The 25,791-nt window shown below is 39.6% G+C and overlaps 1 long non-coding RNA gene across 1 annotated transcript in view; it reads left to right on the forward strand.

The window, feature by feature from the left end:
• LOC309664088 overlaps positions 1 to 25,791 on the forward strand; it is a 377,635-nt gene that overhangs the window by 127,863 nt on the left and 223,981 nt on the right. Inside the window, exon 6 of the long non-coding RNA XR_014265581.1 lies at positions 15,852 to 21,847. This is a non-coding gene — a long non-coding RNA (uncharacterized lncRNA). The remainder of the gene's footprint in view (positions 1 to 15,851; positions 21,848 to 25,791) is intronic.

A 25,791-nucleotide genomic window follows, 5' to 3' on the forward strand; every position in this document is an offset into this window, starting at 1 on the left:
CAACCGCCCTAAAATGATGCTCTTCCCTGTGTTCACAACTGAAGGTAGGGTTATCGCGGTAGAAAGAGGGTCTGGACTCTAGCACACCTGGGGGCTGCGAGTGTCAGGGGCATCAGGAGAAACTCCTGCCACATTCTGGCCATGTAACTAACTCAGCACGTCGTGTGCAGACCATATTGTGGGTTTGTCGTCTCTTTAATTAGGGCAGCTCCAGTGTGTTGGAGACCAAAGCACTTGAACGCTGATCTCCTTCCTTACTAATCATTCTGCACAGATGAAATGTTTTTAAAGATGCTACATGGATGAGATCAGTGTAAAGTGAACATCAAACAGCCTTAAAAAGGAGAAAGAGGTCCATGTACGAATGCCCAAACACTGAGAAGATGTGGAAGGAAGTGTCTGATTTTTGGATACTCTTGCTTTGCTGGTGGAATTTACAGTCAGATAGATATGCGAGTGGCTCAACATCACCTCTGTTATTTTATTACTTATTTATTAATTTATCAGAAGGTGGCAGTGATGGAAACGGGTGGTTTGGTCTTGCGGGAGCGTGCATTTTGAGGCAGGACCGGTGACATGAGGAGGTGAGCAGGGGGCAGTGACGCAGGCTGCGTGCTGTGTGTAGCAGCTGGAAATGTCCCATGGACGCGGGATGTAGACGTGAGTGGGTGGCCGGGGAAGGCTCTTGGGCATAGAGTGGTGTGTCCAGGTGTCCGTCTGAGGAAGACGGCTCTGTCTACAGGATGGAGGTCAGGTGTGTGGGTGCGAGAGGTGGGCATCAGAGCAGATGGGGCAGGAACAATTGGCTGCTGGTGCAGGAGTCCTGGGAAGAGACCAGGAGGGACCCACAAGCACCTGTTTCGGTTTGTTGGTGTCATAGCCCCTCCCTCACCTGTGATACCTGGGGAGACTCCTCAGACTTTTCTAGACTTTGGAAAACGGTCCCCTGATGCCGTTACTCAAATTAGAAAAAAAATTATATTTAAGCCATTTTTAGCTTCTTACAGCAGTTGTAATCCGTTTAGGCAGATTGTTGACTGAATTCCTGTTAACGTGCTGGGTACAAACCTGTGTCCCAAGATATGTCCTGAGCAAGATTCACTGGGTCCCCGCGGCCACCAGGTGTACAGAGGGGGACTCGTGGAGGAGGAATTGTCAGAGGCACCACCGCAGGGGCAGGACACAGGTGAGCATCTGCGTGGCTGGAGGTGAGGGAGATGCACATCTTATCTTGACCAAAGGGGTCATGAAAAGATTCTGGAGGAATTAAGATCTAAAAATGGAGGAGCAGCGGGGATTAGCTGGGAACAGTGGGGAGAAGGGGAAGTTCAGGCAGGGGAAGGAGAAGGGACAGAGAGCCTGGCTCAGCTGGGAACCTGGAGATGGTCCAGCCTGGTGGCACCAAGAGCAGCTCAAGAGGGAGGATGCAGGGATGAGGTTCAGTGTGTGTGTGTGTGTGTGTGTGTGTGTGTGTGTGTGTATTGTCAGAACACAGATTCCTTTGGGGCGGGAGGCTGCGTAATTGTTATAATTTGTCCTGTCCCGGCCTCTTTGATATTCTATGTGAACATCAGTTCGGGAAGGCAGCCCAGGTGCTCCAGGTGCCAAGACTCAGCTACTTCTTGTGCATGTCCTGCTCTGGTCAGGGAGGCTGATGGTGGCAGAGTGTTTTACTGCCAGAAACTGGAGAGCTCAGAGCATGTGTGCATCTCTAATCCTGCAGACTATGATCTCAGCAGGCACTTGACTGGTCCCTCTGTGAGCCTTGCTTGGGACTTCCCAGACTGCAGCCACAGAACATTGAAGACATCATCTTCAGATAGACAGATGGCATGTAGACAGACAGAGCATATGGGGCATATATAGGATTGGCCAAAAAGTTCGCTTGGGTTTTTCTGTAACATTTTACGCAAAAACCCAAGCAAACATTTTGGCCAACCCAGTATGTGCACGGATGGCATCTGCATGGACAGACATGGAATATAGGACATATACATGTACGGATGGCATCTACATGGACAGTGCAGTATATAGGGCATATATATGTGTGCATGACCTTCATATGGAGAGGTACAGCGTATAGGAATCAGGTAGGGTGCCAAGTCTCTTCTCAAAATGCATGTGAAGCGGGTAGATGTCCTGGGAGGGTAACCGTTCTTAAACTCGGGGGAAGATGCCTCTTTGCAGGTCCCTCATCTTAGATTTCTATAAAGAATAACACACTCCGTGTCCGTACAAAACCTGCTGCCTGGGCCTGTTTTCTCCCACGATGATTAAACTGTGAGCTCTGGCGGTGGCTGCCAGCCTTTGTTAGGAATCTGAGGAAGAACTCAGGGGGCTCTTTGATTTCTACACGACACTACCTTTGACTCTTCAGATTTTCCTCTAGTGGTAAATTCTCCTCCTGCCGACAGCAAGAGTAATCGCTGCACACAAAGTTTAACTCTGTTTTCTTGCTCAATGTTTACCATGGAAGCAGGCTTGGACAACCAAGTTTTCAGACTGTATCCTGCTCTGGGCTGAGGAAAGCAACTGTGTTCTGATGTCCACCTGTACCGCAGCATATGGTGTCAGAACTGAAAGGGTTCTCCCTTTGAGTTGATCTTGGTGTTTCAGATAATAGCAATCTATAGATTAATGTTTTTAAATTATACATGCTAACTGTTTTACTAAATAAATACAACTGCACACGGTCAAATTTTCATATTTTAACTGTTCTCAGCTGTCAGGTGGGTATGCCTTGTGGTCTCGCATGTTCTGTAGACTTTGTGTATGTTTTACTGTGTTCTTCCTGTGTTCGGCATTTCCATTTAGGAATAACAGCTTGTAGACAAGGAACCAACCTTAGCATTGATGGATCTCATTATCTGATTTCACTGATGTGGTTGTTTCACCTGTTTGGGGTCTAAACCAAAGGTCATCACTGTTTCAGTCTTCATATATAATCAGTATGATTCTGGTCCCCAGCACATCTGTTCCCCTCCCGTGTTCCCCACCCCCCATCCCCGTGTTCCCAGGGACTGGAGAAACGCAGACATGCTGAGGATTCTCTCCACCTCTCTCCTCACTTGCTGTCCTTGTGGGGAGACGTGCTCCCCCAGGCTTCCAGTCTCGACCCTGACAGAGGCCACTGGTCTCCAGTCCTTCCTGGATGACGCTGTCCTCCCTGACTTTCAGCTCTGCCTTGTTGCACAGTCGGGGAGGAGACGTCCTTGTTGTATTTATTTCAGAGGTACTGATGTGGAAGCTTCTGAGGACAGCAGGGAGGCCAGTGGTCTGATGCAAAGCTGTTTGCCCGAGCCAGGGACCCACACCGTTCTCCTTCTACTTTCCGAGGCCACACTCTACTTGGGTGAACATTGTGGTGGCAGGATGGTCCAGATCCCTCCCTACTCACCTTCTGCCAGGGGACCAACCAAGTCCTAGAGTAACTGGCAGAGCCAACACCCACTACCTTTCCTCCTGGGTCCAACAATAAAATCCCAGATCGTCAGAGGGTTCGTCTACTAGATCTGTGCTGTTTGTTCCTAGCCATGACCAATTTGTTTCAACAGTGATCATGATAATTTGTGTTGAAGACAAATACGGATTACCATTAATTTCACCACTCTGTACGTTTTGAACAAGTAATGGAATTAAGACTTTTACTGACATCTTCTTCAACATCACCAAAAAAAAAAGATAAAAAGAAATATTTTTCAGATTATCACTCTTAATAATGATGCCGAATCCAGCCTCTGTTACCCGGCACCGAATTAAATCTCAGAGACAGAGTTTTGGGTGAAGTAGAAAGGAATAGCTTTACTGCTTTGCCAGGCAAAGGGGGGTCATAATGGGCTAATGCCCTCAAGACTGTGTGTCCTGACTTGGAAGGGGTAGTGAGGAGTTTTATAGTAATGGTTCAAAGAGGGCGTGGTCAGCTCGTGGACATCCTTCTGATTGGTTGGTGGGGAGGTAAGTGGGAGTGAAATCATCAGCCTTCTGGTTCCAACCAGTCTGGGATCTCCCTGCTTGTGGGCAGCAGACAGTTAACTTCTCCCACCTGGTGGAGGTTTCAGTATCTGCAAAACAGCTCAAAGATAGTGTTCTGTGTATCCCTTGAGGGGGAGCCAGGACCTGCCCCAAGGCTGCACTACTGTTTCTGACTGCTCCTCCTTTGTCTCTGCATCCCCTCCCTTCCCTGATTAGCAGCTGTTTGAACTTGCCCCTTGGAACTTAGGGAAGGTCATGTAGGCTGAATGAAGCCTATTTTCCTGTAATCAAAAAATGGGGGACACAGAAAGGTTTCTGTGCCCAGGAGCCCCACAGGGTCCTGCTCAGTTTTAATAATTGTATTTTGAGTTCACACTTTGATATTGCTCTTGAGTTCCTACTATTAATTTTAACTTCATGACAAAATGTAGAATCTCTCACACATTAGATTTTTATTCTCAAAGCCTAAAATGACAGGCTGGGCATGAACTACAAAATATTGTAAATAAAAGTTCAGTGAAATAGAAAACTCAATTTAGAAATAGCTGAAGCTGGAAAATGATTTTCTTAAGCCTCTGTAAGTTGGCTTGTAAATAAAAGACTATGACTGACTTTGAAGGGTGTATTGCCTATGTTTTGTGGTCTCAGGTCTTACATTTAAGTCTTTTTTTTTTTTTAAACATCTTTATTGGAGTATAATTGCTTTACAATGGTGTGTTAGTTTCTGCTTTATAACAAGGTGAATCAGTTATACATATACATATGTTCCCATATCTCTTCCCTCTTGCATCTCCCGCCCTCCCACCCTCCCTATCCCACCCCTCTAGGTGTTCACAAAGCACCGAGCTGATCTCCCTGTGCTATGCGGCTGCTTCCCACTAGCTATCTATTTTACATTTGGTAGTGTATATATGTCCATGACACTCTCTCACCCTGTCACATCTTACCCCTCCCCCTCCCCATATCCTCAATTCCATTCTCTAGTAGGTCTGTGTCTTTATTCCCGTCTTGCCACTAGGTTCTTCATGACCTTTTTTTTCCCTTAGATTCCATATATATGTGTTAGCATACTGTATTTGTTTCTCCCTTTCTGACTTACTTCACTCTGTATGACAGACTCTAACTCCATCCACCTCACTACAAATACCTCCATTTCATTTCTTTTTATGGCTGAGTAATATTCCATTGTATATATGTGCCACATCTTCTTTATCCATTCATCTGTCGATGGACACTTAGGTTGCTTCCACGTCCTGGCTATTGTAAGTAGAGCTTCAATGAACATTGTGGTACATGACTCTTTTTGAATTATGGTTTTCTCAGGGTATATGCCCAGTAGTGGGATTGCTGGGTCGTATGGCAGTTCTATTTTTAGTTTTTTAAGGAACCTCCATACTGTTCTCCATAGTGGCTGTATCAATTTACATTCCCACCAGCAGTGCAAGAGGGTTGCCTTTTCTCCACACCCTCTCCAGCATTTATTGTTTGTAGATTTTTTGATGATGGCCATTCTGACCAGTGTGAGGTGATACCTCATTGCAGTTTTGATTTGCATTTCTCTAATGATGAGTGGTGTTGAGCATCCTTTCACGTGTTTGTTGGCAATCTGTATATCTTCTTTGGAGAAATGTCTATTTAGGTCTTCTGCCCATTTTTGGATTGGGTTGTTTGTTTTTTTGTTATTGAGCTGCATGAGCTGCTTGTATATTTTGGAGATTAATCCTTTGTCAGTTGCTTCATTTGCAAATATTTTCTCCCATTTTGAGGGTTGTCTTTTCGTCTTGTTTATGGTTTCCTTTGTGGTGCAAAAGCTTTTAAGTTTCATTACATCCCATTTGTTTATTTTTATTTTTATTTCCGTTTCTCTAGGAGGTGGGTCAAAAAAGATCTTGCTGTGATTTATGTCATAGAGTGTTCTGCCTATGTTTTCCTCTAAGAGTTTGATGGTGTCTGGCCTTACATATAGGTCTTGAATCCATTTTGAGTTTATTTCTGTGTATGGTGTTAGGGAGTGTTCTAATTTCATTGTTTTCCATGTAGCTGTCCAGTTTTCCCAGCACCACTTATTGAAGAGGCTGTCTTTTCTCCATTGTATATTCTGGCCTCCTTTATCAAAAATAAGGTGACCATATGTGCATGGGTTTATCTCTGAGCTTTCTATCCTGTTCCATTGATCTATATTTCTGTTTTTGTGCCAGTACCATACTGTCTTGATCACTGTAGCTTTGTAGTATAGTCTGAAGTCCGGGAGCCTGATTCCTCCAGCTCCATTTTTCTTTCTCAAGATTGCTTTGGCTATTCGGGGTCTTTTGTGTTTCCATGCAAATTGTGAAATTTTTTGTTCTAGTTCTGTGAAGAATGTCATTGGTAGTTTGATAGGGATCGCATTGAATCTGTAGATTATTTTGTGTAGTATAGTCATTTTCACAATGTTGATTCTTCCAGTCCAAGAACATGGTATATCTCTCCATCTGTTTGTATGATCTTTAATTTCTTTCATCAGTGTCTTATAGTTTTCTGCATACAGGTCTTTTGTCTCCTTAGGTAGGTTTATTCCTAGGTGTCTTATTCTTTTTGTTGCAGTGGTAAATGGGAGTGTTTCCTTAATTTCTCTTTCAGATTTTTCATCATTAGTGTATAGGAATGCAAGTGATTTCTGTGCATTAATTTTGTATCCTGCTACTTTACCAAATTCATTATCTCTAGTAGTTTTCTGGTAGAGTCTCTAGGATCCTCTATGTATAGTATCATGTCATATGCAAACAGTGACAGCTTTACTTCTTCTTTTCCGATTTGGATTCCTTTTATGTCTTTTTCTTCTCTGATTGCTGTGGCTAACACTTCCAAAACTATGTTGAATAATAGTGGTGAGAGTGGGCAACATTGTCTTGTTTGTGATCTTAGTGGAAATGGTTTCAGTTTTTCACCATTGAGAACAATGTTGGCTGTGGGTTTGTCACATATGGCCTTTATTATGTTGAGATAAGTTCCCTCTATTCCTACTTTCTGGAGGGTTTTTATCATAAATGGGTGTTGAATTTTGTCAAAAGCTTTGTCTGCATCTGTTGAAGCAATCATATGGTTTTTTCCCTTCAATTTGTTAATATGGTCTATCACATTGAATGATTTGCATATACTGAAGAATCCTTGCATTCCTGGGATAAACCCACTTGATCATGGTGTATGATCCTTTTCATGTGCTGTTGGATTCTCTTTGCTAGTATTTTGTTGAGGATTTTTGTTCATCAGTGATATTGGCCTGTAGTTTTCTTTCTTTGTGACATCTTTGTCTGGTTTTGGTATCAGGGTGATGGTGGTCTCATAGAATGAGTTTGGGAGTGTTCCTCCCTCTGCTGTATTTTGGAAGAGTTTGAGAAGGATAGGTATTAGCTCTTCTCTAAATGTTTGATAGAATTCGCCTGTGAAGCCCTCTGGTCCTGGCTTTTGTTTGTTGGAAGACTTTTAATCACAGTCTCATTTTCAGTGCTTGTGATTGGTCTGTTTATATTTTCTGGTTCTTCCGGGTTCAGTCTTGGAATGTTGTGCTTTTCTAAGAATTTGTCCATTTCTTCCAGGTTGTCCATTTTATTGGCATAGAGTTGCTTGTAGTAATCTCTCATGATCCTTTGTATTTCTGCATTGTCAATTGTTACTTGTCCTTTTTCTTTTCTAATTCTATTGATTTGAGTCTTCTTTTTTTCTTTGATGAGTCTGGCTAATGGTTTATCAATGTTGTTTATCTTCTCAAAGAACCAGCTTTTGGTTTTATTGATCTTTGCTGTTGTTTCCTTCATTTCTTTTTCATTTATTTCTGATTTGATCTTTATGATTTCTTTCCTTCTTCTAACTTTGGGGTTTTTTTGTTATTCTTTCTCTAATTGCTTTAAGTGTAAGGTTAGGTTGTTTATTTGAGATGTTTCTTGTTTCTTGAGGTAGGCTTGTATTGGTATAAACCTCCCTCTTAGAACTGCTTTTGCTACATCCCATAAGTTTTGGGTCATCATGTTTTCACTGTCATTTGTTTCTAGGTATTTTTTGATTTCCTCTTTGATTTCTTCAGTGATCTCTTGGTTATTAAGTGGTGTATTGTTTAACCTGCATGTGCTTGTATTTTTTACACATTTTTTCCTGTAATTGATATCTAGTCTCATAGCGTTGTGGTTAGAAAAGATACTTGATATGATTTCAATTTTCTTAAATTTACCAAGGTTTGATTTTTCGTCACCTTATTTTTGATAAAGAGGCAAGAATATACAATGGAGAAAAGGCAGCCTCTTCAATAAGTGGTGCTGGGAAAACTGGACAGCTACATGTAAATGAAATTAGAACACTCCCTAACACCATACACAAAAATAAACTCCAAATGGATTAAAGACCTAAATGTAGGACCCGACACTCTAAGACTATTAGAAGAAAACATAGGCAGAACACTCTATGACATAAATCACAGCAAGATCTTTTTTGACCCACCTCCTAGAGGAATGGAAATAAAAACAAAAATAAACAAATGAGACCTAATGAAACTTAAAAGCTTTTGCACAGCGAAGGAGACCATAAACAAGATGAAAAGACAATCCTCAAAATGGGAGAAAATATTTGCAAATGAAGCAACTGACAAAGGATTAATCTCCAAAATATACAAGCAGCTCATGCAGCTCAATATCAAAAAAACAAACAACCCAATCCAAAAATGGGCAGAAGAACTATATAGACATTTCTCCAAAGAAGATATACAGATTGCCAAGAAACACATGAAAGGATGCTCAACATCATTAATCATTAGAGAAATGCAAATCAAAACTACAGTGAGGTATCACCTCACACCAGTCAGAATGGCTGTCATCAAAAAATCTACAAACAATAAATGCTGGAGAGGGTGTGGAGAAAAGGGAACCTTCTTGCACTGTTGGTGGGAATGTAAATTGATACAGCCACTATAGAGAGCAGTATGGAGTTTCCTTAAAAAACTAAAAATAGAACTGCCATACGACCCAGCAATCCCACTACTGGGCATATACCCTGAGAAAACCATAATTCAAAAGGAGTCATGTACCACAGAGTTCACTGAAGCTCTATTTACAATAGCCAGGACATGGAAGTAACCTAAGTGTCCATTAACAGATGAATGGATAAAGATGTGGCATATATATACAATGGAATATTACTCAGCCATAAAAAGAAATGAAATTGAGTTATTTGTAGTGAGGTGGATGGACCTAGAGACTGTCATACAGAGTGAAGTAAATCAGAAAGAGAAAAACAAATACTGTATGCTAACACATATATATAGAAACTAAAAAAATTAAAAAAAAATGGTTCTGAGGAAACTAGGGGCAGGACAGGTATAAAGATACAGACGTAGAGAATGGACTTGAGGACACAGGAAAGGGGAAGGGTAAGCTGGGACGAAGTGAGAGGGTGGCATGGACTTATATATACTACCAAATGTAAAATAGATAGCTAGTGGGAAGCAACTACATAGCACAGGGAGATCAGCTCGGTGCTTTGTGACCACCTAGAGGGGTGGGATAGGAAGGGTAGGAGGAAGACGCAGAGGGAGGAGATATGGGTATATATGTATATGTATAACTGATTCACTTTGTTACAAAGCAGAAACTAACACACCAGTGTAAAGCAATTATACTCCAATAACGATGTTAAAATTTATTGATGTCAACTAGGAAAAAAAAAAAGTACATGTGAAATTCAAGGTGATTCTTTTAAACATTCTTGTTATAAAATATTGAGGTTATTAGTGATGCTAAGATTTCTGTGTTTAACAATGGTTAGAGAATTCACTATATAAGCCACCTCTGCATGCCAGATATGTGTAAATTTGTCTGTATCACGAGTCAATTTAAGGTAGAAATTTAGTATAAAAATAGGAAATTAGCAGATTTTTTTACATTTTTAGCTTCAGATCTTTAATAAATATATTTAATACTCTGTAGCATATCCTTTGTATAATTAGGTGAAACATCTCACTTTTTACAAGTTTTTTTTGTTAGTATTTAATCTAGGAGTCTCTTCGTAAAATGATCCATGATCTTTTTATGTAAGTTTATCTTCCAGGCTTCTCACACTCTGTTGACTTGGAAGAATTTCCCTGGAAGTATAAATATTAGAACACCAACTCTCTGGCTTCTAGTTTGTGATTCTAGCTACAGATGCCTGAGATGCAGTGAATTTGGATAAAAGAATTTGCTTCACAACCTGGTATATAGGGAATGATTTTACAGTGGTAAAATAATTGTTTCCTAATGAGTACTGTTAGGTTAAATATAAATAAATGTCTCATTCACATACTATAATTTCTAGACTCCAGAATCACCTCACTCATATATAGTTAATACATGAGTCACCATAAAACACATCCCATTAATATTCACTACTATTTCATCTTACGGTAAAATAAAAATTTCAGAAGTTTCTATTCTGAAATTCATGAAGTGGAAAGAAAAGGAAGACTATATATGGACAGTCAACAGAATAATACAAAACAATTTTCAGATTTTTTGTATCACTAGATTTTGATAGTAAGAATTTAAAAATATGAATGAGAACAGGAATAAATTTGCAACAGAATTTGTAAGGCAAAGAAGAAACAAGACAAAGGTGAGAAGCTGTACAAACAATACTGTATTAGTTCAGCATCAATTCATCTCACAGTTCCAGAGAGCAAGCCCAAGTGAGGAATTCTTTCAATAATGATGCCAATGGAGTCATACAATTAATTATGGATAACTGCAGAATTCAGTACAATGTGTTAGACTAAAGGAGGAGTTTTTAAAAACTTCTGATGCATTTGGATTATATTTACCATTTGCTTTACAAATATTTGTTTAGTGGTGTGGTGTAGTGCTTAATAAAATGGGTTCTGTAATCACAGTTTGTGGTACAAATATGACCTCCACCAACTATTAACATAATAACCTTGTTTGTATGACTTGACATGCCGGTGGCTCTATTTCCTCATCCACAGAATGAGAACAGTAACAGTACTTTGCTCTTGGGGTTATTGTGATGAGAAAAAGAGACAATACACAGATAACCTCAATGTTTGCAGCATAAATAGTCAATAAATATACTGGCATTCTATGAGAGCCTATAAAATACACATAGATACGTAAGTGATTAAGGAAGGCATGAACTTAGTGAAGGCAGGAACTATGGTGAAAGAAGACTTTTTGCAACATTCACTTATTTCAAGTAATATTTGAGTGATCAAAAACCCAGTCCATCCCACTACTGGTTAGGCTGTCAAAGCAGCAGGAGACAGGTGCTTCTACCTTAACAGCGAGGACAAACTGGATAAAAAAATTGTGGTTTCCTCTTAAAAGTCCATCAGAGAGCTGGCGTCAGGAGGAAATCAAAATGAACTAAATTCCAGAAAGTAACAAGCCTTTCCTGAAGAGGTCCAAAGAGAGGAGATCCAAAGATTGAAAGATCTAAAATGAGGTCCATAGTTGCCATTATGTTGAATAGAATAGGAGAAGGATCACTTTATTATAGACAGAAGTAAGGAGAAACCAGCTGAACGTCTTACAAACATTTAACTGCCACGTGTAGGCTGGCAGGACTGATTAGAATCCAAAGAAGTCGCAGCAATAAAACACACCTGCACCTCCTAGCAGCCTTCTGCTGTGTCGGCGGTAGTGTTCCAAAGTCTGGGGCCAGGGCAAGAGAATTCAGAGAACTTCTTCTGAGATTATGAGTGGAGTGCATAGCAGGCTATTAAACAATTAAGGAGGGCTGAGAGAAATCTTTTCTGGGTACCGCAAACTTTCACCAGGGGCAAAGGCTAGAAGTTGGGTAATGGTGCAGAGATGCTCAGAAATCCGGGCACACGGTGATGAAGAGAGTTCTGTGAAACCTGAGAAACTGACGGATGCGCTTTAAAGAGTGAGGAGGGGGAGGAGGAAGGGGATGGAGCGGAAAGGGAGGGAGACAGAGCCAGAGACAGAGATAGAGACAGAGATCCCAAGATTTAAAAAGCTGTTGACTTGGCTTTAAACGCGGTGAGCACACCTCCTTCTCACCAGAGCTCAGAGCCTAAGACTCAATGAAAAGTTGATTCTGACTCTACCCTCGAAGTATTAGAGACAAGTGCTGAATTGAGTCTAATACTTCCACAAATCCCTCCTCAGCTAAATTACAGATTAGATTGACTCAATCCCCTACACTAGTAATGCAGCAATAGAATTACTATGCTTTTTCCTGGGTTTAAATATTATTTTATTCAGTCTCTATTTTTCTTTATACTGGTCCAACATAAAACCAAAAATTAAAAGACACACGAGGAAACAATGAGACCCATATTCAACAAGGGAAGCAAGTCCAGATATTTCCCAGATATTGGAATAATCAGACATGGACTTTAAAATAACTACAATATCCTATTAAATAAAACATAAAAGTATGTATGAACACATGGGGAATTTCAACACATATATGAATATGATAAAAGTGACCAAATGGAAATGTTAGAAATGAAAAATGAAATATCATAAATAAAAATACATTGGGTGTGATTATTTGACATCAAGTAATAATACATATAATGATATTACACAATCCCTATTATTGTGGTCACAAAAGGAAAGAAAGAAAAAAGAGCTGATGCCTGAGAATTTTCCAAAACCGAAGAAAGATATCAAACTACTCACTCTAGAAGCTTCAAAAACCCCATTGAGTATAAACTAAAAACGACACATCAAAGAGTGGAAAACTAACAACATACTGCTACCAGCTTTCTTTGGTTATTGATTGGTGATTGACTTCTTTTATACTTTACTGTACACCTTTCACTATTAGGTTTTAATTGTCTTATAAACATCACACACCTGTACTTTGTTTTCTAAATCACAAGCAATACTTTGGCAAATTACCATTACAGCCTGTGGACCACACATGGCCCATCACCTATTTCTTGTGGCCTGTGAGCCTTGGATGGCTTTACATATTTTAACGGTTGAAAATATCAAAAGAATAACATTTTATGACACACGAAAATTATATGAAACCACGAATACGGGTTGTTGGAAGGCAGCCACACTCGGTCATCTCGGGCCATCCGGCTGCTTTGCAGCAGAAGTACAGGAACCTCCTGTAGGTATGGAGAGCGTGTGCCTGTGACTCTCTGTTTTCCATCCTGCTTCTCGGCACTTACACATGGTGGGGACACAGCTATAAGTGGGCAGCATTCCAAATGCCACGTGTCACCTTAACACATTTTATTTACTTTTTTATACCAGGGCACACTCATAATGTTGAAACAGAAAAAGCAGAGTGGACATCAAACGCTGTGATTGCTCTGTTCATATTTTCTATTTCTTCCTGGTTCAGTCTCGGAAGGTTGCACCTTCCTAAGAATGTGTCCATTTCTTCCAGGTTGTCCATTTTACTGGCATAGAGTTGCATGTAGTAGTCTCTTAACGGTCCTTTGCATTTCTGTTGTAACTTCTCCTTTTTCATTTCTAATTTTATTGATTTGAGCCCTCTGCCTTTTTTTTCTTGAGGAGTCTGGCTAAAGGTCTATCAATTTTGTTTATCTTTTGAAAGAACCAGCTTTTAGTTTCATTGATCTTTGCTATTGTTTTCTTTGTTTCTGTTTCATTTATTTCTGCTCTGATCTTTATGATTTCTTCTCTTCTACTAACTTTGGGTTTTGTTTGTTCTCCTTTCTCTAGTTGCTTTAAGTGTGAGGCTAGGTGGTTTGTTTGAGATCTTTCTTGTTTCCTGAGGTAGGATTGTATTGCTATAAACTTCCCTGTTAGAACCGCTTTTGCTGAATCCCGTAGGTTTTGGGTCGTCGTGTTTTCGTTGTCATTTGTCTCTAGGTATGTTTTGATTTCTTCAGTGAACCATTGGTTGTTTAGTAGCATACTGTTCAGCCTCCACATCTTTGTGTTTTTTTACAGCATTTTTCTTGTAGTTGATTTCTAGCCTCATAGTGTTGTGGTCGGAAAAGATGCTTGATATGATTTCAATTTTCTTAAATTTACCGAGGCTCAAATGTTGCATTCTTCAGGCATAGTGGAGTGTGCATTATTGCGTACCAAATTAGACAGCAAATCATCGTTTATCATGCAACGACCTGTGCTGAAGGATACGTGTTGACATGAGTAAGCACTCGTCGCATGGCCCTGCTCACAGACCAGCCATGTTCGGAAACACTAGAAACTTTAAAACAGCGTACCTCATCACAGCAGAATTTCTTCACAAAAATAAAAATTGAAATGAGGCTACCACCGAAATAAATTTCCAGTTGTCTCATTTATTAGTCCAGCAAGAAAAGCCATTCACCAGTGCTGGGTTCGTTCAATCATACTTGATTGCAGCAGCTGAAGAGGCGCACTTTCAGGAAAGGAGCTTGTTTAGCTGATCTCCTTCAGCAGGAGCAGCTGCGTTAAGAGCGAGGCCCTTGGAAGGAGCCTCGGGAAACAAACGGGCTTCTTATTTGCAAGGCAAACGCCTCCCAGCTGTTTCTCTTTGCGCTTGGTGAGTCGATGGGTGTTGCTGACACCCCTCAGTTGATTTGAGGTGTCGACACCACCGAGTTCTAAGCGATGAAGAGTAAACTTCTATGAAAACGTGCCTGGGACGGAGAGGTAAGGGTGTCTTTAAAGACGTGGAGAAAGCCCTAATTCAGCACAATTTGGTGCGGGATCTATGTGTGCAACTGATAGTGGTGAATGTGTGTATGGAGCAGGAAAATGCTTATTTGGGCAAATTTGCAGGACTTATGAAAGTGTGAGTTGTTTAAAGCCTATGATTTTCCATAAATTCGCCAGCAGGTACTTTGAGGAAAATACTTGACTCTCTCACGTTTTACTGAATCAGTAGTGTCAACTGTGAACCCCACTCCCGTTCGTGGGCCCAGCATGCTCAGTTCCATGAATTTTTGTCTGAAATAGAGGCTGAATATCCTGATTTGCCCTGCCTCGCAGCACCTCAGTAACTGAGCATTGGTAAACCGTCGTTAGGATATTCTAAACTCGGAGCTGATACTGAAATTTTCCAGAAGGGAAGAATTGCCTTCAACCACTATTATCAGACGCGAAATAGCATTGAATTAGCTTCTGCTGCATTTGATAATGTTTCCTAATGAGTTCAGCCTAAAATTAGAAGGCAAAATAGTACAAATGTTAAACTTACTCTTTGGTTAAGCCATTTTGGTGATAACGACCATCATTGGAATCACAAGTACAGTCAAGCTACTTTATATGTTTCGCGTTGTATCAAAAGTTAAAACATGAAGCAGGATCCTTATTCACTCACAACGTTGCACCGCATAGATTTCCCAAACTCAGGTGACACCTCCAGCAGTGTATTTCAAAGCCCAATGAAGCGCAAAGGAAATTTTCATATTTCAAGCTCTATTTAATTATGTAATTGAGGAGTTCCACCTGGCTTTCAGCTGGAAGTGGTGGTCTGCAGTGTGATAATGGACTGAAGGAGAATATCAGGAACAGAGCCTAACGGAATCCTATAAGCACCTTCCGAGACCTGGGTTCCCTCCATTAAGAGCATTTGCCTGTGTACTGGCAGTATTTGGGCGGATCTACGTGAGAAGGCATTTTCAAAGATGTTGTATGTAAATATCGTTACAAAGTAGCGTTAACCAACGATCATTTGCAACGTATTTTGATGAAAGGGAAGGAACCCCAGCTAAGTGAAATATTACCCTCCCCTCCAAAATTCCCTTCTCCTGAGTAGACCTGTATTACAAAAAACATGCTCCATTATTAAATTCTTCATTTCCTCAATTAAAATTTGAGGAGTTATTTTTCTTCAGTGATATGATTACCTACATAATATCTTCAGTTTTGTCTCTGGGCCTCCAAAGCCCAAAATATTTACTGTCTGGTCCTTTACAGAGCAAGCTTGCTGAGGCCCGTACTTGAAGGCAGGATGCTAACAGTTCCCAAAGCAATGTGAAAAGGTGTGACTGATCTCAACAGGTGGAAAATTTCAGGTAGGTTTTGTTGTTATTGTTGTTGAATTCCCAGCAACCTTAAAGAAATTACAAAGTTCTCATAAATATGTAATCAGAATAGAAGTTTCTACTGATTGACTGACTCTTAACGGTCCTACCTCCAAAGCAGGGGACTCATTTTTCTGTAGTGTCACGTGCTTCTAACTTTATTGGTAAAGGAGAATATAAAAAGAGTTACCCACAGATCCTAGCGCTCTGCAAGGTTGCTTTTCTTCAGCTGGAAGGACTTGAAGTGGATAAGAATGACTTACAGTTGACCCCTTCCTCTCATTTCCCCTGACAATGAGGCAAATTCCCTAAGAGTAGCCACCTTACTTTCTCATCCAACTGCGTGTTCTCAGTGCCTGGAACCGTCCTTGCACAGAGCAGGCCTGCACTGCAAGTTTATTGATAAACTAACAAGCAAAAGGGTGATATTATTGAAAAGTATTTTCATAGAAAGTCTATCTACCACTATACTAAGAAAACATTCTCTAACTTTCCAACTCGGGCTGTGCCCTGACTGTGCTGACTTGGGACTCTTAGTTGTTGGGTTTTGCGAACAGTTTCTCCACAGGGATGCTTTCGCAAGCCTCCAGGTGATTCTCTTCTTCCTCCTGCTGGAGCAGATACTGAATTTACCTTCTCTGAGGCAAAAGACCATAAACTAAAGCCCCGTGAATGAGATGAACAGCTATGACCAAAATTGATGCTAAATCATGGTGGTTATTTGAAATGGAAAGGACTAATGTATGAAATAGAACCAAAGAAGGATGAAAAACGGTCTCTTCCTTGAAGCCATGTGAAGGTAGTGCGTCTTAGCAGGAGAGTGGTGGGCTAAACATGGAGAAAAAGGAAAAAGAAAACATATTAGAATTGGTCAGCGTTTAGTGCTGTATGAAGGATAGCGAGAAAGAGAACCCCAGTCCCTAAAAGAGTATATTCTCTTATGAGACCGAGAACCTGTAAGGAATAGATAATTGTTTTCTTTGTGCATCTCACATGCTAAGTAAATGTCGTGTGATTCTTCTGTGTTTTTTTGGGTGCCTTGACACTAAGAAGAGGGGTCGTAAAAGAGAGACTTGAGTTTGTTCACCGACAAATGATAGAGCTTCATTTTACCATTAATTAGTTAGCATTCTCTCTCTTTTTTTTTTTTTTCCTATATCTTATTATGGTGGGCCTAAAGTGACAAAAATAAGTTTCTTAACCTATAGAGTCAAGTTATATCCTGGCTTTAGAGAACCTCACCAAGAAAATGCATCTCTTGGAGTCTATCACTAACTTTCTTCCTTGAGCTGTTTCCTCCTTTAGAAAAACAGTAGACTGACACCATAGTAATAGGGGTTATGATAAATGCATGTATGAATAAGTTGATTCCCAGTATGTCTTATTGTGAGACCTATGATAATTCTGAGATACTAATGTTATCATGGTTACTTATGTATTAGTAGTGAAATAAATCTGTGATGAACAAAACTTCTGTGTATTGAGGAGTAACAGAACTGCATAGATTAAGTACTTTAATGGACAAATGAATTAAAACAAACTTTCACCATCTGTTTCTCATCTAAATACAAACTCAGAAGAAACGTTATTCACACCAAATGCAATGCCTGCCACACTATAAGTGATTTAACTTTTTTATTCTAAGTATCAGGCATTTGTTATCCTCCTATGACATTTCAAACACACATCGGCTTAGGCCACTCTTCTTTGCTGATGTAGTGAGTCATGCTTTATGGCAAACAGATTCAGTGTATAAATCAGTGTGTGGATAAAATAATGCAGCATGAAAACTAGCTGCTTCTGTGATCAGACCCCACAGTTAAAGACATTTCACTGTTAAATTAAGTACATCTGTTTTCCTCTAGGCGGCCACAATAAGGAAATTTGCTTTTAAATCTGATTACATTCAAATTAATGGATAAAGAAAAGATTGAGCCTAAATATTTATATATATTATGTATTTAAATATTTCTCCAAGACATATTTAGGAACAGAAAGAAGGATGCCAAATAATTAGCATTTTTTATTCTAATTTTCATTATTTGAGACAAATGTGTCTTTTCTACATTTTTTTTCTTGTCTATTTAGGAAGCATCTGGCATCTCAGATTTATTTCTCCCATATTGTTCTTGAAACACAGTAAGACTAAATTTGATTCTAGCCCCTGCATTCGTTTCCATTTTACTAAGCTTCTCATTTATTTTTGGAACCATCTTATTGCTTAGCTGGATGTTGTAGTCTTCGAAGGGAAGATATTCTGCCAGATCTCACTAAATAAGTGACCTTTCTATTATGTTCCAATTCTTATGTAAACCTTCCTTAATACTGTCATTTATATATGCTAGTCATTTAAAAGGAGAGACACTGTAGACTGAAGTCTTAAAAGTCCCTGGTTAATCCATTTTTCCAGTCCCATCTTAAATTTCTACTCCACTTTTCCAGTATGCTTCCCCAAATCCTGCCCTTTGTGCTTTGATAATAGCTTTCTTTTTTTATCTGCAGTGATTCTCAAGTCCATTTCTCTTTGCTTCCACTACAGAATTCTTTAAATATATTGGTCTTTTAAAAGCACTTTTAAAAGGTAACATATAATCTAGTGCTCACACTTCTGACATTAACACTATTTCATAGCATAGTAGAGGAACCGAACGTAAAATTTAAAGGTTTCTGAGTGGTAAGGAAAATAGTGGCCATCAACCTTTTGACTTGACGTAGAAACACGTAGAGCTGTTCTTGGTTCTTAGATCAGAAACTCACGGCTGACTTCAAAGGACTCACGTCTCCTTGTGTGTATGTGACCTAAATGGCCAGCAGCCTCCTAAAACTTCCAGTGTCACTCAGTAGTACAGAGCAGCCATCAGCTGATTTATCTGTAAAGGACCAAGTAGCAAATATTTGAGGTTTTGTGAGCCATAGTATCTCTGTTGCAACTACTCAACGACGCTAGTAGAGCATGAAATTATAGCATAGTATAAGCAATTCTTAAATTGTGTTTTAATAAAGACCTGTTGTGTTTTAATAAAACTTTATTTACAAAAGCACATGCAAACTGGATTTGTCCTGTTTGCAGTAGTTTGCCAATCCTGGGATAGAGTTTTCCTTGGGAAATGACTGTCCAGACAGAAACTAGACTTCCCAGGGCTGAGGAGAATTTTTCATTAAGTTAATTCTCATGGGGGTGTGTGTGTGTGTGTGTGTGTGTGTGTGTGTGTGTGTGTGTGTGTGTGTGTGTGTGTGTGTGTGTGTGTGTGTGTGTGTGTGTGTGTGTGTGTGTCTCTTCCCCTCCTCCTCTCCCTCCCCCCCCACATAGATAAGAGAGAATTAAATGTACTGATTAAAAGTGTCTCTTTCAACTATGAGTTGACGTCACCATCTCATAACATTGGCTGGTGTTTCAATGGCCACCTATGGCAAATGCTATGACATTTTTGGGTCCAAGCTAAGGAGAAATGAGTTTGGATTTAATGGGATATGTTTATATGATTTTCAGTAATTCCTCTGTCTCAGTCTGAATGCAGTCAGGAGACAGATTCCACCCTGCAGTTTAAAGGGGGAAATTTATTATTAAGACATTTTAAGTTATAAAATAGGAGAGTAAATATGAAAATGTTAATGGAAACCCAGCAGTGTCCCAGGGCTGAGGGAGAGTCCTCGAGTTGAGTTTGGATATTTCTGGAGGAAGTGTGGTTGCAGCTCACAGGATGTGGAGAATTTCTCTGGGTGTCTCATGCAGAGTCAGTTTGCAGCACCAGGCAGGCAGGAAGGGATCCCTTCAGGTGCAGACGAGTGTCAGCTGGTGGGTGTGTGTTCAGGGGTCAGGAATGTGTCAGAGGCCTGGAGCTTGTGGTGCTCTTGCTGGAAGGGCTGTGGACCTTTAGCCACCAGGCCCAAGCATGCAGGAAAGAAAGGGGGAAAAAGGCAAAAGCATAGCAGCTGAAATTGGGAAATTAAACACCTTCCCCTTTTTAATGTCTTGCTTGGACCCTCTACTTAAATAGCTTAACATTGTGCCAGCTGGCAAAAAATCATACTTAAAAGGTTTAGATGCAAAATATTACGTGTAAAATAAGCTACAAGGATACATTGTACAACACAGGGAATATAGCCAATGTTTTATAATAACTATAAATGGAGCATAAACTTAAAAAATTGTGAACCACTATATTGTACACCTGTAACTTACGTAATATTGTACAGCAACTATACTTCAATTCAAAAAAGGTTTAGATCGATTTTGACAGGAAAGCAATGAACGGTGATTTTGGAGCTGAGAGGAAAATGACAGCCCCGTGTGCACACAGTTCCTGTCTGATGTCCCCCTCCTAAGTCCCCCTTGCTGACCCCCTTGGGTCATGAGTTGAAGGTCTCAAGCCAAAGGTCACCTTGTGGTTTACATCTGTCCTATGGTCTCAGGACCAGAAACATGTGGGTGGTGGAGGCAGACATTACAGGAAGCCTATAGACCCGGAAGCCACTCAAACCTATTCTGTTCATCAGTTGGATTATTGTAAGGTTACCATTAATTTCTCATAAATGCACATTTATTTTGGAAGGGGTGAAATGAAAAATTTTCAGAATTTTCATGTTAAATGCAACTGGAAAAGAAAGGATTGTTGAGGTGTGAGTTATTTATTAAATATATTTAATGATTTCAGAATTTTGTTACATTTCTAATGTTTTCAGCTTTTTAAAATAACTATAAGTGTGATTTCTCATTCTAAAAATATTGAACAAATATTATATATACATAGTATTTCTAATGTTTGCATTCTTTTTCTTAAAATGTTCTCCAAAAATTATGGAAATATCCCAAATCCTGAATCCATCCCTGCAAAAAATCTGACAGTAAAATAATCAAGCTGATGACATTTTGACAAAGACATTGAACTCTTGTGGAGATTATTTTTAAAAGAAAATGCCCTTAAAAACTTGGAATAATTAAATATAGATGCTGTATATAAGCTCCCAAGACTGTTTCAAGTAAAGAAAAATATGACTGATTTATCATGAAGTGTCTTCTGGAATCCACATGTTGCATGAACTTGTTCTTTATCATTTTTTGGTACTTATTGTGGTTTTTAATTTAAAAAAAAGATTCTAAACATTTGAACCAACAAGGTAGTTTCCCAAAAATATACTTTGAGGGTGACTGTTTTTGCTTTAGTTTATATAGGTCATTCTGAGGTTTTATGTTCCTCAGGGAGACTTCCAGATGATGATTTTTCCCGGAAAAGGGAGATTCAGCTGGGGAGTCATCATCACATTTTAAAATCTACAAAACAAAGGGAACACATCTTACTGCCCTAGCGTGGAAGTAATGCAGTAGAAAAGATAAAGAAGATGAGTGTGGGCAGCTAGAGTAGAGCTGAAAAATAAGAGAAAATCAATTATAAGAGTGTGTCTGGGAGAAACTCAGAGAGGAAAAGCGGAAAGGTTAACACTTAGGAGGAGAGGAGAAAAGGGCTAAATTCAAACTGCCCATGGAATGTCTTTGCCGTAGGACTAAGGACCCTGCTTCCTGGGAGGGAAACAAAATCATCCAACTTCATTATGTTTGTACTTTATTGAGGCCAGGTGATGGGCCGCAGAATCAAAAAAGTAAAACGTCCTTAACGAGTACTGCCTTTTCCCCTCAATTTAAAAGGACTTGCTAAGAAAACTAACACAAACTGTGCTGCGCAAGTTAGAAGACAGCTTCCCCTGTTGTAGAAAACACGGATTTCACAGAGGTGATGGGCAGCCTCCTGCCGCCTCTGAGGTATCCGCACCCTCACCTCCAACACCTGTGCCCATGCTCCGTTACCCGGCAACGAGGGAGCCAGGCTGCTGATGGGATGAAGTCTGTCAATCAGCTGGCCTTGGGGTGGGGCGATGACCCCGCGTTGTCAGGTGGGCCCAATAACCACCAGGGCCTTTATAAGCCGCAGGGGGCGGGGGGAGGGAAGAACCAGACAGACGAGCAGGAGGAGGGCTTGGCCTGGGGGGCCGGAGGGAGGCGGCGAAGGGTCACGTTTCCAAGAACACGCAAGCAGCCTCTCGGCACGGGGGGAGACCAGGATTCTACAGATCCCACCCTAGAGCCCCCCGGAAGGAGCGCAGCGCTGACACCACCGCGCCTTCAGTCCAGGGACACCCGCGTCTGACTTCTGACCTCCAGGTAACACGTGTGTCGTGTTTTGTAAGCCACCAAGTTTGTGGTAATTGTGCTGCGTTGTAGTTGCACGTATAAATATTCCGTGACTCTCATGTAGTAAACTTTGTGAGGACAGATTTTATTCCCTTTTCATATTTTCCCCACCACTTCCACAGAACAGGATGATGATAAATGCTTGCTTCAATAACGGGTGAATTAAAGCACCATTTTGCTGTCTTATCAGTAAGCTGAACGCACAAGTCCTACTTACTAGTTTTTCTCTTCACCAGAACAAAGGTATGTGATCAGCTCTCCCTAGAGGTCCTGTTCAACTCAGACTGAGAACATTACTTTCTTTTTTATGACTCAAAATGAGAAAAAGCCGATCAGAATACTGAAATAGTTCTTATATTTATTTCATTGTTCCCAAAGCTCTTCTTTAAGATGACACTTCCATAACTTAATTTCTCCCTTTACATTTTTTATAATATAAAAGAATGTGCTGGGGAAAAAACACAAAATAAATTCAAAACCTTATCCCTGATTATAAATGTAAGTATTTGAAATATAACCCTAAAACAGAGAGATTTAAGAATATACTTATTCAATGAACTGGATTGCACCAAGGCCCTGTATGTTATGTTTATTATTATACTTTTTGTTAAAGAATTACTGTCTTGTTGAGACTGTGTCTGAAGGCATCTTTCCAAAGGCCTTTCATAACTGACCCCTCCCTCCCTCCAGCCTCTGTGTTATTTCTACGCAGGAATAATTTCAAACTAATTCACGCCCAGGATTGCAAACAGAAATGGTATGCATATGTTTAGGGAAACTGTGCTCCTTTATAAGCAAGCCAGTGTACGTTTCTCAGCTCTGGCTCCAGAGCTTTCACAAGGCCTCCTCCACAGTTTACCCTGATATTTGACTTCCTGGAGACAAGCTGAAGACCAGCCTAATCTGCTTTTAATATGAGCATCTCTCACACTTTAGGGAAATGTTCATACCCCCTGTCTGCACATTTTTTGTATTCTGTGATGCAGACCAAGTCAATAAAAGAGCATAGCCCACTTCCACTGACATTCATGGGTGGTGATAATTTTAGATGATTTTACGTGCCAGACGCAGAGCAGAACACGAAGCAGAACAAGATGACTTAAAGATCATTGCCTTCGCGAAGGTCAGCAAGCCGGAGAGCTGGGGAGACTGAGACCTGCCAGTTTCAGCTGGTCCACCTTGATGCTTGGGCGCTGTAAAATTTAATTTCTGAATAATTCAGTGGTTCTCCTTCTACTTGCTTTTGCTAAATCACTTAACACCTCAAAATATAAGTATTTCAGTGTTGAAGAGCTTAAAGGAAAGCTAATACTAGTCTGCTGAGTTATTTTTATTAAAGATCAGGGCAATGACATTAATGATAATAGTAACAGCAATGACAACTAAAATAGCTAATACTGGCACTGTTCTAAATGCTAGCTCAGTTAATTAACTATTTATCCTCCACTGGCAATGAGGAGGGGGGAAGGCATGTGGAAATAGATCTGGGATATCCTGTCTACCATCCTAACATAATCTTGGATGTTTAGCATTAAAGGTGAAATAAATCAAAAGTCCACATATTTAATTTATTTAAAATTAGTGGCCTGAATGAAATACCTTCGCTGTATGTGTTCACAGAAAGGGACAAGGAAAAGTATAGAGCTTGACACACTGCCTTTGATGTCTGCATAACTGAACTGGCCAGCTCTTCCAGAATTATTTGAGATTCTGCTTTGCTTGTGTAGTAGAAAGCAAATGAGTAGAAAATGTATATTACCTTTCTAGCTGTGCCATTAATGTCTTCTGCTTAATCCTAGGTAGAAATAGCCATTAATAATGTATGCAGATTTTCACATTAGATTTTGTTTTTATATAAAGAATATATATTTTTTATCATAATTTTAACTGTTACTTATTTGGCCATATACTGATTTTTCTTTTTTTACTGAGTGTAGTTGACATACAATGTTAGTGGCAGATATACAACATAGTGGTTCAATACTTACCTACATTATGAATTGATTATCAGGATTCATACATTTGAATTGATTATCAGGATAAGTCTAGTAACTATAACACCAAATTATTGTAATGTTATTGACTATATTCCCTATGTTGTACATTACATCCCTGTGACTTACTTATTTTATAACTGAAAGTTTGCATCTTTTAATCCCCTTCACCTTTTTCACCCAATCGCCCAACCCCCTCCCTTCTGGCAACCACCTGTTTTTCCTGTCTGTGAGTCTTTTTGCATTTTGTTTTTGTTCTCCTTTCTTTGGGCTTTGTTTGTTCTTCTTTATCTAGTTCCTTTACGTGTAAGTTTATATTGTTTGAGATTCTTGTTTCCAGAAGTAGGCCTGTATTGCTGTGAACTTCCCTCATGGAACTGCTTTTGCTGTGTCCCATAGATTTTGGATCATTGTGTTTCTGTTTTCATGTGTAGCCAGGTATTATTTTTTGTCTCCTCTTTGATTTCTTCAGTGATTCACTGGTTCTTTAGTAGCATGTTGTTTAGTCTCCATGTGTTTGTATTTTTTTACAGCTTTCTTCTTGTCATTGTAATTAAGTCTCATAACTTGTGGTTGGAAAAGACGCTTTATATGATTTCAACCTCCTTAAATTTAGTGAGACTTGTTTTGTGGCTTAACATGTGACCTACCATGGAGAACGTTCCATGTGCACTTGAAAGTAATGTGTATTCTGCTGTTATTGGAAGAAATGTCCTACAGATAACTATTAAGTTTGTCTGGTCTAATGCATTGTTTAAGGCCAATGTTTCCTTATTGATTTTCTGTCTGGATGATCTGTCATCCATTGATATAGTGGGTTGTTAAAATCCCCTACTATTATTGTATTACTGTCAAGTTCTCCCTTTGTGTCTGTTAATATTTGCTTTATATATTGACATGCTCCTATGTTGGGTGCATATATATTTATAATTGTTATATCTTCTTGTTGGATTGATCCCTTTATCATTATGTAGTGTCCTTTGTCACTTGTTATAGTCTTTGTTTTAAAGTCTATTTTGTCTACTATGAGTATTACTACCCCAGCTTTCTTTATGTTCCCATTTGTACAGAATATCTTTTTCAATCCCCTCAACTTCAGTCTGTGTGTCTTTAGCTCTGATGTGAGCCGGTTGTAGGAAGTATTTAAATAAGTCTTGTTTTTTTTTTCAATCTATTCAGCCACCCTGCGTCTTTTGATTGGAGCATTTAGTCCATTAGCATTTAAAGTAATTATTATAGGCATGTACTTATTACTATATTGTTAATTGTTTTACGGTTGCTTTTGTTCTTTTTGGTTCTTTCTTTTGTTTCCTTTCCTTGTGATTTGATGTTTTCTTTAGTGTTAGGTTTGTATTCTTTACATATTTTTTGTGTGCCTGTTCTAGGTTTTTGGTTTGTGGTTACTATGAAGTTCACATATAACAACCTGTGTGTACTATGCAGATGTCTATTTTACATTGGTGGTCACTTACGTTTGTGTGCATTCTAAAAGCACTACATTTTCCCCTGCCACTTTACATTTTTGGTGTCATATTTTATGTTTTAAGTTTTGTGTGTCACTTAACTAATTATTTTATATATAGGCGATTTGGTCTTTTTAACCTTCTTACTGGCTTTATCATTGGTGGTTGAACTACCTTTAATATGTTTGC

Source organism: Balaenoptera physalus, assembly GCF_965194825.1.
Source record: "Balaenoptera physalus genome assembly, chromosome: 7".
In the NCBI taxonomy this organism is placed as follows: Eukaryota; Metazoa; Chordata; class Mammalia; order Artiodactyla; family Balaenopteridae; genus Balaenoptera; species Balaenoptera physalus.